Source organism: Globicephala melas, chromosome 5 (assembly GCF_963455315.2).
Source record: "Globicephala melas chromosome 5, mGloMel1.2, whole genome shotgun sequence".
Taxonomy (NCBI): Eukaryota; Metazoa; Chordata; class Mammalia; order Artiodactyla; family Delphinidae; genus Globicephala; species Globicephala melas.
The window spans coordinates 99,623,772-99,637,224 of NC_083318.1; the positions used below are offsets into that span (position 1 = coordinate 99,623,772).

At 42.5% G+C, this 13,453-nt stretch overlaps 1 protein-coding gene across 4 annotated transcripts in view; it reads right to left on the bottom strand.

Annotated features, from left to right (window-relative positions):
- Positions 1 to 11,663, bottom strand: part of LIN54 (lin-54 DREAM MuvB core complex component) — a 76,231-nt gene extending 64,568 nt beyond the window's left edge. For 2 of the 4 annotated variants that reach the window (XM_030878036.3, XM_030878040.3), the window contains exon 1: positions 11,516 to 11,663. The gene's annotated coding sequence lies outside the window, so the exon portion shown is untranslated. Of the gene's footprint in view, positions 1 to 9,206; positions 9,544 to 11,515 lie in introns of those variants that run through there. The other 2 variants (XM_030878037.3, XM_030878041.3) reach the window with 1 other exon arrangement.
- Between the last annotated feature and the right edge of the window lie 1,790 nt (positions 11,664 to 13,453).

Consider the following 13,453-nt stretch of genomic DNA (forward strand, 5'->3'; position numbering starts at 1 on the left):
TAGAAGTGGACTTGCTAGGTCATAAGATAAGTTTATTTTTAACTTTGCATGAAACTGCCAAACTACTTCCCAGCTCAGCTGTACCATTTTGTACACCCACCAGCGATGCATGAGGCTCCCAGCTGCTCCACATCCTCGCCAGCAACTGGTTTTGTCGGTCTTTTTAACTTTAGCCATTCTGGTGGGTGTGAAGTGGTATCTCATTGTGGGGTTTTTTCTTTTGCAGTACGCGGGCCTCTCACTGTTGTGGCCTCTCCCGTTGCGGAGCACAGGCTCCGGACGCGCAGGCTCAGCGGCCATGGCTCACGGGCCCAGCCGCTCCGTGGCATGTGGGATCCTCCCGGACCAGGGCACGAACCCGTGTCCCCTGCATTGGCAGGCGGACTCTCAACCACTGCGCCACCAGGGAAGCCCTCATTGTGGTTTTAATTTGCAATTCCCAGATGACTAAAGACGTTGAGCATCTTTTCATATGAATGTTATCTATTTGTGTATCTTCTTTTAAAAAGTGCCTGTGTTAAAGCCTTTTGCCAAATTTTTAAAATATTGGGTTTTTTATCTTCTTGTTGAGTTGGATGAGTTCTTTACATATATTGCAAAACCATCAGTCACAGTAACTTGTAGCTCAGAGGAATCACTAAGGTTTCCAAAGTATGAGCACTTCTCTAGATGCGGCTCTTCCTAATCAATAGAATCCCCTCTGGCACTTACAGAACAGGGCATTTACAGACAGGCTCTTTAAAACATCAACACCAATTATACTTTCTGCAGTGGAAGCCAGATAACAGTACACAACAATAAACGGCCTCACCCACAGTGCCACATTAGCTTCCCTTCCCTACCGTGGACCTTGCCCAAGGCCTGTCAGTTGTCTCTGAACATTCCATCCCCCATAGAACAAGGTAGGATGATGACTTGGGTGTCAGCATCCAACACAACCATAAAAGTTTGACTCCCTCTTCTCCCTGAAGTTCCCCCAGCACGTTTAGACAGATGGGTGTGGCCTCTGGTCTCCCTTAAGGATAGGGAGACCTCAGCCCAACCCTTATTCATCTTTCTCCTTAAAACACCTGAAGTCAAGGTGTAAGAGGAGGAGAGGTCACCCCACGGAAGGAGACAGTGGTCAGACGGTGCATTTACTTTCAGTTTCAAGCCCCCACACTTGCAGCTCAACCAAACAAACTTCTAATGTTTTCGATCCACCCAGATCCTCATTTCTAACATCATTTTCTCAGCTTTGGGGACTCCTTCACTCAGCAGCTACAGCCCCACCGCCCTTCTGCTAGGGCCATGGAGTTGAGTGTACAACAACCAAGGTAACCATTCAGGCTATCTCTCAGCTCAGCCCCTAAATATTCATTAAGAGGTAGAACACCAAAGGGCTCCTACTTCCCTTGCCTCTGCCACCCTTGCCCACCACTTGGGTGAGAGCATTTGCTGCCAGATGCCAGAGAGTCTTTCAATATCCCCTAGCCCAGCCCTCAAGGTCCTCATCCTTCCTCTTTCAAAAAGCCATGTCTCTGTCAGCACTCCATTCTTATGGCTAAAACTGTCAAGTACTGGGAGGGGGCTGAGATTTTAGCCTCTCCTTGCAAGCTAACAAAGTAGCCTGTCACTGTTTCGTGGATACTGGCGGACAACACAGTAGGCCTAGGTCAGAGACACAGGACTTACTACTCCAAGCACAGCAAGGAACATAAGTATCATGCGTGTATCAGTTCCCCTGTTGCCCCCAAGTCCTACAGGGCAGATGTGGAGAGGAGCCCAGGTAGACACTGTGCAGGCAGGTTTGCATCACAACTGAGGGACCCTGAGCTTAAGGAACCTGAATCATTTATAACCTGAAGCACACCTGCCCTTTGTCCAAAGGGCGATATTATCTTTACTATACTGGACAATAAGCAAATCTGCCCTCTGCAACAGCAGGAGTCGCTAACTATCATCCAAGGCTTTATGCTATACAAACATCCTGGAAAAAATTGTTTAAAAGGGCTGTCACACTACTGGCCTGCGCTCTAAAGCCTGCAAGCCACAACTACTGAAGCCCACGTGCCACAACTACTGAAGCCCTCATGCCTACAGCCCGTGCTCTGCAACAACAGCTCAGTTTGAAGTGAGAAGCCTGCGCACCAAAGCGAAGAGTAGCCCTCGCTCGCTGCAACTAGAAAAAGCCCGTGCGCAGCAACAAAGACCCAACGCAGACAAAAATAAATAAAGTTTTTTAAATAAAAAAAAAGTAGAAAAAAGGGCTGTCACCGCCTCACTTGTAAGAAGTACAGAAATGCAAAGACCCAGGGAAAACTGTTTCCCAAAAGTATCTCTCTCTACTTATTTATTTTAGCAATGTTTTTTGTACTTCTAGTGTATAGGTCTTCTTTCTATATATATTTTGGTAAATTTATCCCTAAGTGTTTCACGTTTTTTTGATGCATTGTAAGTGGTCTTTTTTTTTTCCATTTTCCAACTGTTTGTTGCTAGTATACAGAGATTCAACTGATTATTTTATATTGTCCATGTATCTAACAATTAGCTAAACTCACTAAATCTCGATGTAGAGCCCTTAGGATTTTTTAGAAAGATAATCCATGGTGTCTGAGAATAAGATCAGTATTTCTTCCTTTCCAATCTGCATGTCTTTTGTTTCTTTTCCTTACCTTACCGCCCGCACTGGCTAGGACCTACAGTAAAATGTTGAATAAAAGTGGTAAGAGCAGACATCTTTACCTTGTTCCCAAACTTACCCTTAGCTGTAGGTTTTTCATAAATTCCCTCTATTAGGTTGAGAAAGCTAACTTATAGTACCAGTTTGTAGTTGTTTCTTTTTTCAATCATAATCATAAATGGATATCTAATCATACGTTTTTTCCTACAACTAGTGAGATAATCATATGGCTTTCCTCTTTTAGTCTGGGAGTTATATTGATTTTTTATTAAGCCAATTCTGCATTCCTGAAATAAACTCCACTCAAAATTATATAAAATTGTATAAAATCATATTTTCTACATATTGCCAAATTCTACTGGCTAATATTTTGTTAATCAATTTTGTCTATACTCATGAGGACTACTGGTCTGTAGTTTTTTTGTAGTGGCTCTCTGGGGATAATGCTAGTCTAATAAAATGAGTTGGGAGGTCTTCACTCCTCTTCAATTTTCAGGAAGAGTCTTCATGGAATTGTTACAATTTCTTCCTAAAATGTTTGTTAGAATTCACCAGTAAAGCCATCTAGACATAAAGCTTTCTTGTGAGGTTTTTAACTATAAATTCTATTTCTTGAATACGAGTAGGGTTACTTGGGTTATCTCTTTCTTTCTGAGTGACCTTTGACATTTGATAGTTTGTATCTTTTAAGGAATCTGTCTATTCCTCTAAGTTGCCAAATTTATTAGCATAAAGTTATACAAAATATTCTTTTATTTTAATGTCTGTAGAGATAGCAACTCTTCCATCCTCATTTTGGTAGTTTCTGTCTTTTCTCCTTTTCTTCTCTGATCAGTCTAGTTGGAGATTTTTCAATTTTATTGATCTTTTCAAGAACGATTTTGGCTTCATTGATTTTTCCCAACAGTTTGTCCATTTTTTACTTAACTATTACCTTTATCTCCTTCCTTCTGCTTACTTTAGATTTTTTTCTAGAAGCTTCAGATGGAAGCACAGATCAGTATTCGACAAACCATAGCCTACAGACCAAATTAAGCCCACGGTCTGTTTATGTATTTCTCTGCAGCTAAGAATGATTTTTACATTTGTAAATAGTTGGGCGAGAGTGAGTATATATGTGTGTGTGTGTGTATATATATATATATATATACACACACATATATATATACATATATATATACATATGTATATGTATATATATATATACACAGACATATATATACACATACATATATATACACTGTGTATGTGTGTGTGTGTGTATATATATATATATATATATACACACACACACACACACACACACACACACACTACCCTACAAAGCCTAAAATATTTGCCATCTGGCCCTTTATAGAAAAAATCTGTCAACACTTGGTTTAGATCATTGATTTTAAACCTTTGATATTTGATAGTTTGTATCTTTTAAGATACTTGTCTATTCCTCTCAGTTGCCAAATTTATTACCATAAAGATTTTAAACCTTCTTTTCTGAAATAAACATTTAATGTTAAAAATTCCCCCAATGCTACTTTAACTGCATTCTACTAATCTCAATATGTTTTTATTATCATTCGCTTCAAATGTTTTCTAATAGTCCTTGTGATTTCATCTTTGATACACGGAAAATAAAGAAGTGTGCTATTTAATTCCCAAATATTTGGGGATTTTCTACCTTTTATTATTGATTTCTAATTTGCTCCTACTATTGTCAGAGACTGTAATTACCATTTCCATCATGTGTAGATGGAATTTAGAGACTAGTTTAAGGCTCAGTGTATGGTCCATCTTGGTGAACACTGCACGTGCACCTGAAGAGAACATGTATTCTATGGTTGCTGAGGGTAGCACCCTATAAAAGTCAATTAGGTCAAGTTGGTTGATAGTGTTGTGCATATCTTCCATAGTCTTTCTTTTTCCTTTTCTATCAATTACTGAGAAAGGCTGTTAAAATTCCCAAATACGATTGTGGCTTTGTCATTTTCTCCTCTTTTATGCATTTTTGCTTCTTCATATATTTTAAAGCTCTGTTATTAGGCAGAACATGTCTTCCTATTTGTCCTATTAAAAGGAACTAGGAGCTATAGACCTAGGAGTCTCCCTTGGAAGTAGGAGTAAAGTTCAAACTTGTAACAAGAAAAGGTCTGATTCGTTTGGCCAGTCTCTAAGCAGTATGGGCTGTGCAGAGTTCAGGAGCCAGCACACCTCACAGGCCACTGAGCAGACTGTGATAACTGCTTTATGATTAGACATCCATATCTGTTTCAGTCAGGGTCACATGCAGGGCATGGTGGCCTATGCGAAAAGAAACTCTCAAAAGGAGCTTGTGGGCATGGCAGGAAAGGGTTTGGCCATCTAGTTACATGAATCATCACTCTAATTTTATCCCTTAGGAATGGAAGATATGTACTAGCACATGCAACCTCATCATCTCTGTGTTGAGGACCACTCCAAGAAAAGAGAGGATCTTCACAAGCCAATGGGACTGAGGAGCTTTAGTTTACCACATCTGTATGAAAGGTTACCTTTCAAGGTATGGAGAGAAAAGAATATTGAACATACAATGCATTCTCCATGCCTCCAACATTTCTGCTCATAAAATCAAGTTCTAAAAGCCTTAGTTTTAAACTTATTTATGTTTTTTTATCAGCATTTAATTAATATGTATTGCTTCCCAACTTTGTGGAGGGAAATTAACCAGACAGACCTCAGAAATCAACAGAAGAGTGGCATGATCACAGCTGTACTTTGGGAGGATTAACTTCATCTCAGTATTTTATTGGACTGGAGGCAGGGAAATCAGTTAGAAGGCTATTACAGTAATTAGTTCAAGACAGAGATAAATGGAGGGACGGATTTAGGGCAGTAAAAGAAATGAGTTAAATATAATATAAAAAATAATATAAGATAGAAATGATAAATGCTCTATGCTTTCACATTTTTAAATGGTTTCTTAGAGAATATTACCAGTGCTGAAACACTCTTCTTTCCCTTAGTTACAGGTGGAGGACAACCTGGTAAACAACTGTTTTCATTCTTGCACATACTAATATAAAATGGTGATGACCTATCATCATATTATAGGTGAGTAATTGGTCAGATGTTGGGACAGAAACATTTGAATGTTTAAGAATTACACTTTTGTACCTAGAGCTTACCACCAGCACTATCTGGTTAACTATACTACTTGGATTTTAGCTTTCATTTCTAAGATCAAACATCAACAACTCAAAAACTAGGTACAGAACTACATTTCTCAAACTAAGGTGGGAGCAGTGAACTATAAAACATGAGTCTTGAAGAAATTTTGAGAAGTTCATATTTTCATTTCAATAATATATATTTTTTAAAAGTATATTCTGGATCACCTTGATAACCACCTCATATCTACCATCAATGGTACCAGAATTAGAGTGGGCATAGAAGGGTCTTACAAGGTAAATGATATATTTATGCCAAGTGAAAGCCAAACCACCTAATCAGTGATTTAAGGAGGAAAGCTCTGCAGCATTCAAACACAGAAAAGTAGTGTAGGAGTTGAGTTATCATAGGATATACAGCATATAGAAAACTGCACACCTAGCCAAGGCCCACAATAGTATATTCACTATGCAAAGAAAGATTTCATTTCAGCAAAACAACATCATCCATCACCCTAAATTTAACTGGTTTTACTGGCTTTATAGTTTTGTTTATATTTCATTTATAAATTTACTTTTCTTTTATACTTCCATATAAGCAATAACCATAAGGAATTTATATACATCTAAAAATTAAATATTTTAATAAAATAAAACTATTTAGGCCAATACTGAGGATCCACAATATTTTTTTCCCTTTAAAGGGAGATTGTATATTATTCATGCTCAAGATTAACCTGGTGGAAAAAACATGGGGATTCACATCAGAAAGATCTGCTTCCAAATCTTGACTCTCCTAGTTGCTTATCATGTAACCCTAAGCAATAATCTCTCTAAGCCCTAGTTTTTTGGGTTTTTTTTTTTTGCAGTACATGGGCCTCTCACTGTTGTGGCCTCTCCCATTGCGGAGCACAGGCTCCGGACGCGCAGGCTCAGCGGCCATGGCTCACGGGCCCAGCCGCTCCGCAGCATGTGGGATCCGCCCGGACCAGGGCACGAACCTGTGTCCCCTGCATCGGTAGGGGGACTCTCAACCACTGCGCCACCAGGGAAGCCCTAAGCCCTAGTTTACTTGCAGGGTTACTGGGAAGACAGTTATGCGGTACAGTAAAGCTCAAATGAAAATTCTTCTCTTCTTTTTCTATCTAAATTAGCTTCTCCTGATTTCTCCCTTTTTTAAAAATTTTATTTACTTACTTACTTAATTTATTTATTTATTGGCAGCTCCACATGGCATCTCAGTTCCCTGACCAGGGATTGAACCTGGGCGCTGGACAGTGACAGCATGGAGTCCCTACCACTGGACCACCACAGGGAATTCCCTCTCCATAGAACTTTTAATCTGTCATATATCATGCAGATTACACCTTCACAATGTCTCCTTCCCACTGTAACCAAGAGTTTCCAAATCTCCAAAGCTCAGAGCCAACTACGTATTTTTACCTTTATCTCCTCTCACCTGCAATACCTCCTACAGAAAAAGCTACAGGACTTATCTCCCTCAAGTGCATCTCTGAGGCTGTCACTCTCCTACTCAAAAATTTTCTGTAAGTCTCAAGGCCTTCTGTATTAAGGTCCTACCCAACCTAGCAACTTTATCTCCAATTCCTAAAGTGAAAGTTTCCTGAGGCAAAGATACTGAGGTATCGCCCATCCCTAGCATAGTATGTGACACATAATAGATACCCAATAGTAATATTTGAAAAAAGTAACAGGAATCTGTAATGCTCCTCTCCACCAAAACAGACGACCGACTACCTCCACTGGCATAACTCTTCATTTCTTTCTAACACACTTCTAATTATTAATTGTTTTAACCACAATAATCTAAAAGCTGGTCTTGAAAGACAATCACAAGGAATCACAAAAAGACAATAGCACTCGGTGATTTAAAAAAAAAAAAAGAAAGCCAGTGAAAAAGCATTAAATCTCCCTCTTTATTTTAATTATTTTAAAAATTCTTAGTTTTACTATTAACTTAGCAGCTTGGTTGGCATGGCCCAAATAACTGCAACATAAACATTATAAGAAAAAACAACAACAACAAAAACAACCAAATTCCTACTGGATAAAACGAGAATATCAGGAAAAAAAATGATTTAGAAAATTCATTAACTAAAACCTCTGAGTACCTCTCAGTTATTTCCCGTAAAAATTTTTTTTGGTCTCTTATTCTTCTAGTGAATGAATTCGGACACTCAAATGTCCAAGCTATACACACAAATATTTCCTCTCTGAATAAAACACTCAGTGAATAATATTGTATGACATACTATGACATCATCTCTTTGTAGGAAACTTGGATAAGGAAAATCACTGCTATCATAAACATGACCAGGGGCCATTTCTTAAACATTCACCTCCCTGTTCACTCATATATTCAACCTTCCAGTGACCCAACCTTCCACTACAAAAGCTGGAAAAAAACAGAGGGCCCCAAATTAATGTATAAAAATTTGATTCACATGTAACTTTTCAGTAACACTACTGTTGGGGATCTGCAGCACAATCTAAAACATACATGAATCTTTAGGTAACCTAACAAAATTAGACAATGGCTGTCACAGAGTCAATCAAGCCAATTCTCCAGCTCTTTAAACAAAGGGCTAACAAGTCAAGTATGTAAAATAAAACAGAGGTCTCAATTTATCTTTAACCAACTTAAAATTTGACTTGTATCAAGTGCGAGCATCAAGCCATCACAACTTCCTTCTTAATAATGAAGGTAAAACTTGTGAACAAAAATAGAGCGCCCAGAGCTGCACTTCACTTGGATCATAAAATCTACTGTGAAATTTTCCATAACTTTACTCTCTGAATTCATGAAATGGATGAGAGGCAGGGAAAAACATGGATATCAAATATGACTGACAGTATCTCAATTGTTATTTGCCAAATGGCAGGGCCCAAGGGGTCCTCTATAGATGACAGAGCCATAAAAGAAAACGACAACAGTTTTAATGATTACAAAACTGGTCCATATGCTCAAAAAATGTGAACATCCACACCCCAACAAGTCACAGACTATGATCTAAGACACAGAGCTTAAATGCAGAATAAAATGTCAATGCTCTGCCTCCCTAAAGAAACATACAACCCCATAAACTGCTGAACATCATCAAACCAACACCCGCCAGAGTGGATATTTTAAATATTAAATCAGGTAATCATGATAACTGCTAGCGGTTCATCTAGGCCTCAGCAGCAGCCTTAGGTGTAAGAGCAAACTCAAGCCCTCTTAACACTCAAAGAATAATGTTGATGTCATTATGAGGCTACTGATTCTTTGCCCTCTGAACTAGTCATTCCCTGACCCACGACGCAATTCTTCTCCCACCCACCCCCTCCCCCAAATAAAGAGAGCTCAAAACAGAGCAGCCCTCGGGTATCCCCTTCTCCTCTACCTCCGGCGGCTGCCGCTGTCTCCTCCCTCCGGCTCCGAGGTGGGGACTCCAGAAGGTCCCGGGCAATTCCGAGCCCGGGCGGTGCTTGTTTTGCCTGTGCACGGTAGCTCCGGCCAGCCGCTTCCTTCCCCAGTCTGCACGAACTGGAGCGCTACAGGGATCCCGGGGGCCAAGGAGGGAGCCCGGGTGGCGACGCCGCCGCGGCCGCCGCCTCTGGTATGTCAGGGGCCGGGATTGTATTTCGAAAGATCCGCCATTTTCACCTCGTCATCACCATCACAGCTCAGCAGCTTCCCCGACAGCCGGAGCCCGGGCCGCCGCCGCCGCCGCCGCCAGTAACCTCCCCCTTCCTCCTCCTCCCCTCCCCGGCCCTCCCCTCCGGAGAGGCGCACACCCACATATCCGGGGAAACCTCCCGCCGGCCCCGCCAACCTTCAAATGCTCAGGGAGATACTAATGCACACACAGTCCACGCTGAGACCTTTCACCCTGCCACGAAAGATGGTGCTCCGGCGGGCCCGGTAGCAACGCGAAAGCAAGTCGTGCTACCTGCGGGGCCCCAAGTCCGGCACATTTTTGTTTTGAAGAGCAAAAAACATGCGGAAGGGGGCAGAAGGGCAATAAAGAGCCCAAACTCTCTCATTTTCAGGAAAGCAACTTGAGAGAGTTGACGGAATGCCTTTTATTCACTGTGTCCCTCTCAGACACTAAAAACAGGATCAAGACCTTTAATGCCATTCACCAGCTCTGACATTTTCCTCCACCGTCAGCACTACTTTTGACAGAATGGGCTACTTCCAACTGCACGTCCGACCTCTCTGATACATTTGTAAGTTACAGGCATTGATTCTCACGCAGATACTGTAGTCAAAAGGTCTAGTTTTCAAATAAATTTCTCAACTATTTTCCACTTAATTTCGTCTGATCATTTCTGTCCATAAACACTGTGACTTCCAGTTCGTTTGTCATTAGTTTAAGACGTCAAAGTGCCACTAGGTTTAAAATGTACTGAACCTATTCATAAGTGAACAATTTCTAAAATACAGAAAATATACCTCTAAGTTAAAATTCTTTGCCAAATGCTTTTAGAATCTAAGTCACCAAATTAAAAAAAAAATCTGCCGCTGATATGTTTATTTGATACTGTGAAAATAAGCAGCTTGCTTCAGAGCAAGACCCTAGAGTTACCCACCCAGCTCCACCAGCTCCTCTCATCATGCAGTTTAATAAATAACTAAAAGAGAATATACGCAAATTTTAATCATCAAAGAAATATCAGGAAAACATAAGCTGCAAGGCTTCTGATGGGAACAGAATTTAAAAAAAAAAAACTAAGTTGACTACCTTTGTTAATTTCAGATTTGATAACCACCCATTGAAAAGCTGAATTCTATACCTACCATTCAACTACAGCATAAGCTCTAAAAGACCTGTCTGAAATGAGCAAATTGAATTTCAAGGTTTCGAACAGAGCCACTCTACCGCCTTTTTTAAAAGTTAGTTTAAAAAGAGAAAGGCAGAAGTTGAAAAAAGGCATTTAATTTCCTTACCTTGCTTGAATGACAACTCCATATAAAAGTCGGTAGCTTCAGGCTTAAACAAGTACTATCACCCAGCCCAGTCGCCGTTTCTATATGCAGCCTGCTAGACTCTGAGAGTATCAAGTCTTCCCAATTTCTTTATCTTTAAACTTTATTTCCCCACGGCCAGCCCTGTTCACCCCCACTCTGCTTGGTGTTTACCGTTGGTTGGCCAAGCTAAGTCTTGGCCCGCTCCCTTCCCCCGTGCACCTCGGGAACATTGTGACATTTGACTGGTGGGCTTCGCGAGGAAAACGGACATACACGAAGAAGACACCATACAAAGGGGCATAGGAAGAACGGGGCGGCGGGCAGTAGGGAAAGGAGGAGCTGGTACAAAATGACACAGCAGCAAAACCGGTTCCCAGAAACCCGGGGCCGACACGGGGGCTCCTCGGACCGCGCAGTGTGCGTGTCAACAGCCGCGGGAGCCCTTCCTCCAGACCGCCGGGAAGGGCGGGCTGCCGGCAGAGCGCCGGCCCCGCTGGGTGACAGCCGCCCTCCCGAGTGCCGGCGGGAAGGGGCCGAGCCCGGAGGATCCTCCCTCCCCTGCGGCCCAGGGATGCGGCGCGGCGTCCCCCAGACTGCAGGTTCCCGCTCTCCGCCACTACCCACTAGCCCGGGCTCCCGGAGGGGGCGGTCCGGCGCCCTCCGCCCGCGCCACCACCCGCAGCGCCCCCTTTCCCGCCCGCCTGCCCAGAGGCCCCCACCCCGGGGGCTGACACTCACCAAAGCCGGCGGCGCCGCCGCCTCCTTCTCACGCCGCGATCTCTGGGCTCCCCGCAGCCGCGGCGGCGGCGGCGCCTCCAAGACACAGACCCGGGTTTGTTCAAAATCACGCGCCCAGCGCCATTCCACCGCCGCATCCCATAATACGCTGGGCCCTCCCCTCCCGCGCGCCCCTCTCCGCCCGCCCCTCCACTCTGCCCGCCCCGCCTCCACGGCTTCCTTCTCCCCGCCCTTTCCGCGGCGCCTTGCCCCGCCCCTTGGCAACCCTAGCTAGCGTCATCCCGCAAGGCGGCCGCGAGTACGCTCCTGCTCCACGTGACTCCGAGTGTGCGCTCTGTCAAAGCTTTCGCACGGAATGTTCCATCCAGCTGAAGCTGGGAGGGGGAAGGCAGGGTCGCGCACGAGCTTGGGAGGGAGTGTGTTATCTTCTAGCTTTCCTTGTTAGGAAGTCTGTGCTGTAGGTGCGATTTCCAGCATCTTGCCGTTGTTTGATGTTCTTGGGTGGGGAAGTGATCAGTAATCACAAATGCCAAATCTCTTTGTTTTTTAGGCACTGATTTTGCGGGGGTCGCTAAAAAAGCCCCTGGAAGACCACGCAGAGTTAAACTTATTTTGAAAGGGACTTTTTTTTACGGTATACAGTCAAGACTAACACAATCAAAATTCTTTGTATTTGGTAACCTTTTACTTTTATTTTTCCCGGTATTCTTTTTATAAGGTAAGAAAAGATGCCCAAATTTGGAGTCGGATAAACAGGCAGAGATTCAGTGAATAACTGCCCTGTATGAGAAGACTACAGAGGAAACAATAGAAAATACAAAAGAGTATATACGTAGTATAAAATGGTGTGGTACAGTTTGTAATTGCTAGTGAAGCACGGAGGACCTGCAGGTCAACGTGAGAGACTGTAACCTGGAAACACAAAGGAGGAGGTGAGACATGCTGTAGTGGAAGCAACAATCATTTTGGGTTAAGCAGTCCTAGTTTTAAATTCTGGCACCTCCACTAAAGTGTATAACATTTATCAAGTTTCTTTTCCCATATACAAAAGAAAAATAACATAGCTTTCCAAGATCCTGAGGATCATATAAAGTGAGAGGTGTCAAGCAGCTACACACAGTCTCTGCCTCAAATGTTAGTTCTATTTTACCATAATCAACAGCACCCCATACCTTCCACCTCAAACTCTATGGTTAGGATTTAGCAAGGCAAGTGGCATGAAATTAGCAAAGGCTTGGTAGCCGGAAGGTCTGGAGCCTGTGCAAGGAATGTGAGAAACCTGCATGATACACAGGCTTTATTGAGGATCAGTAGGTGAGTCCAGTTTATGAGAAGCTTTGAGAGCTGGTGTAAGAAAACATCCTGGTGGTGGGAATTCCCTGGTGGTCCAGTGGTTAGGCCTCTATGCTTGCACCCCAGGGGGCCTGGGTTCCATCCCTACTCGGGGAACTAGTATCCCACAAGCCACTCGGCCAAAAATTAAAGGAAGAAAGAAAGAAAAGAAAAGGGCTTTGGCAGTTAAAAAAAAAAAAAGTGGTTAAATGATGGGTGGTACTTGTGGGGCACCTCTGGAAGGAAGAAGAGAGGGAGATGGGGTACCCAAATCCGGCTGGAATCTAGGGAAACAAAGAATCACCTTCAGAAGGAGAAAATTTCTCAACTTATTCCACAAGGCTAGCATAAACCGGTTACCAAAACCCAAGGCAAAGAGCACCAAAAAAAAAGGAAAATTCTTCTATTCTCACCATGACTTTGTTAAAACGACAAAATTGAGTATTAAGACATAAAATCCAGTAACGTGGTAGTAAAAAGAATTCACACCATAACAAAGAATGGTGGTTTAACATTAAGAAATCTACTCATGACATTTATTAAAGTAAAGGAGAAAAGCCAAATGATATTCTCTAGAGATGTACCATATAACATTCAACAGCCATT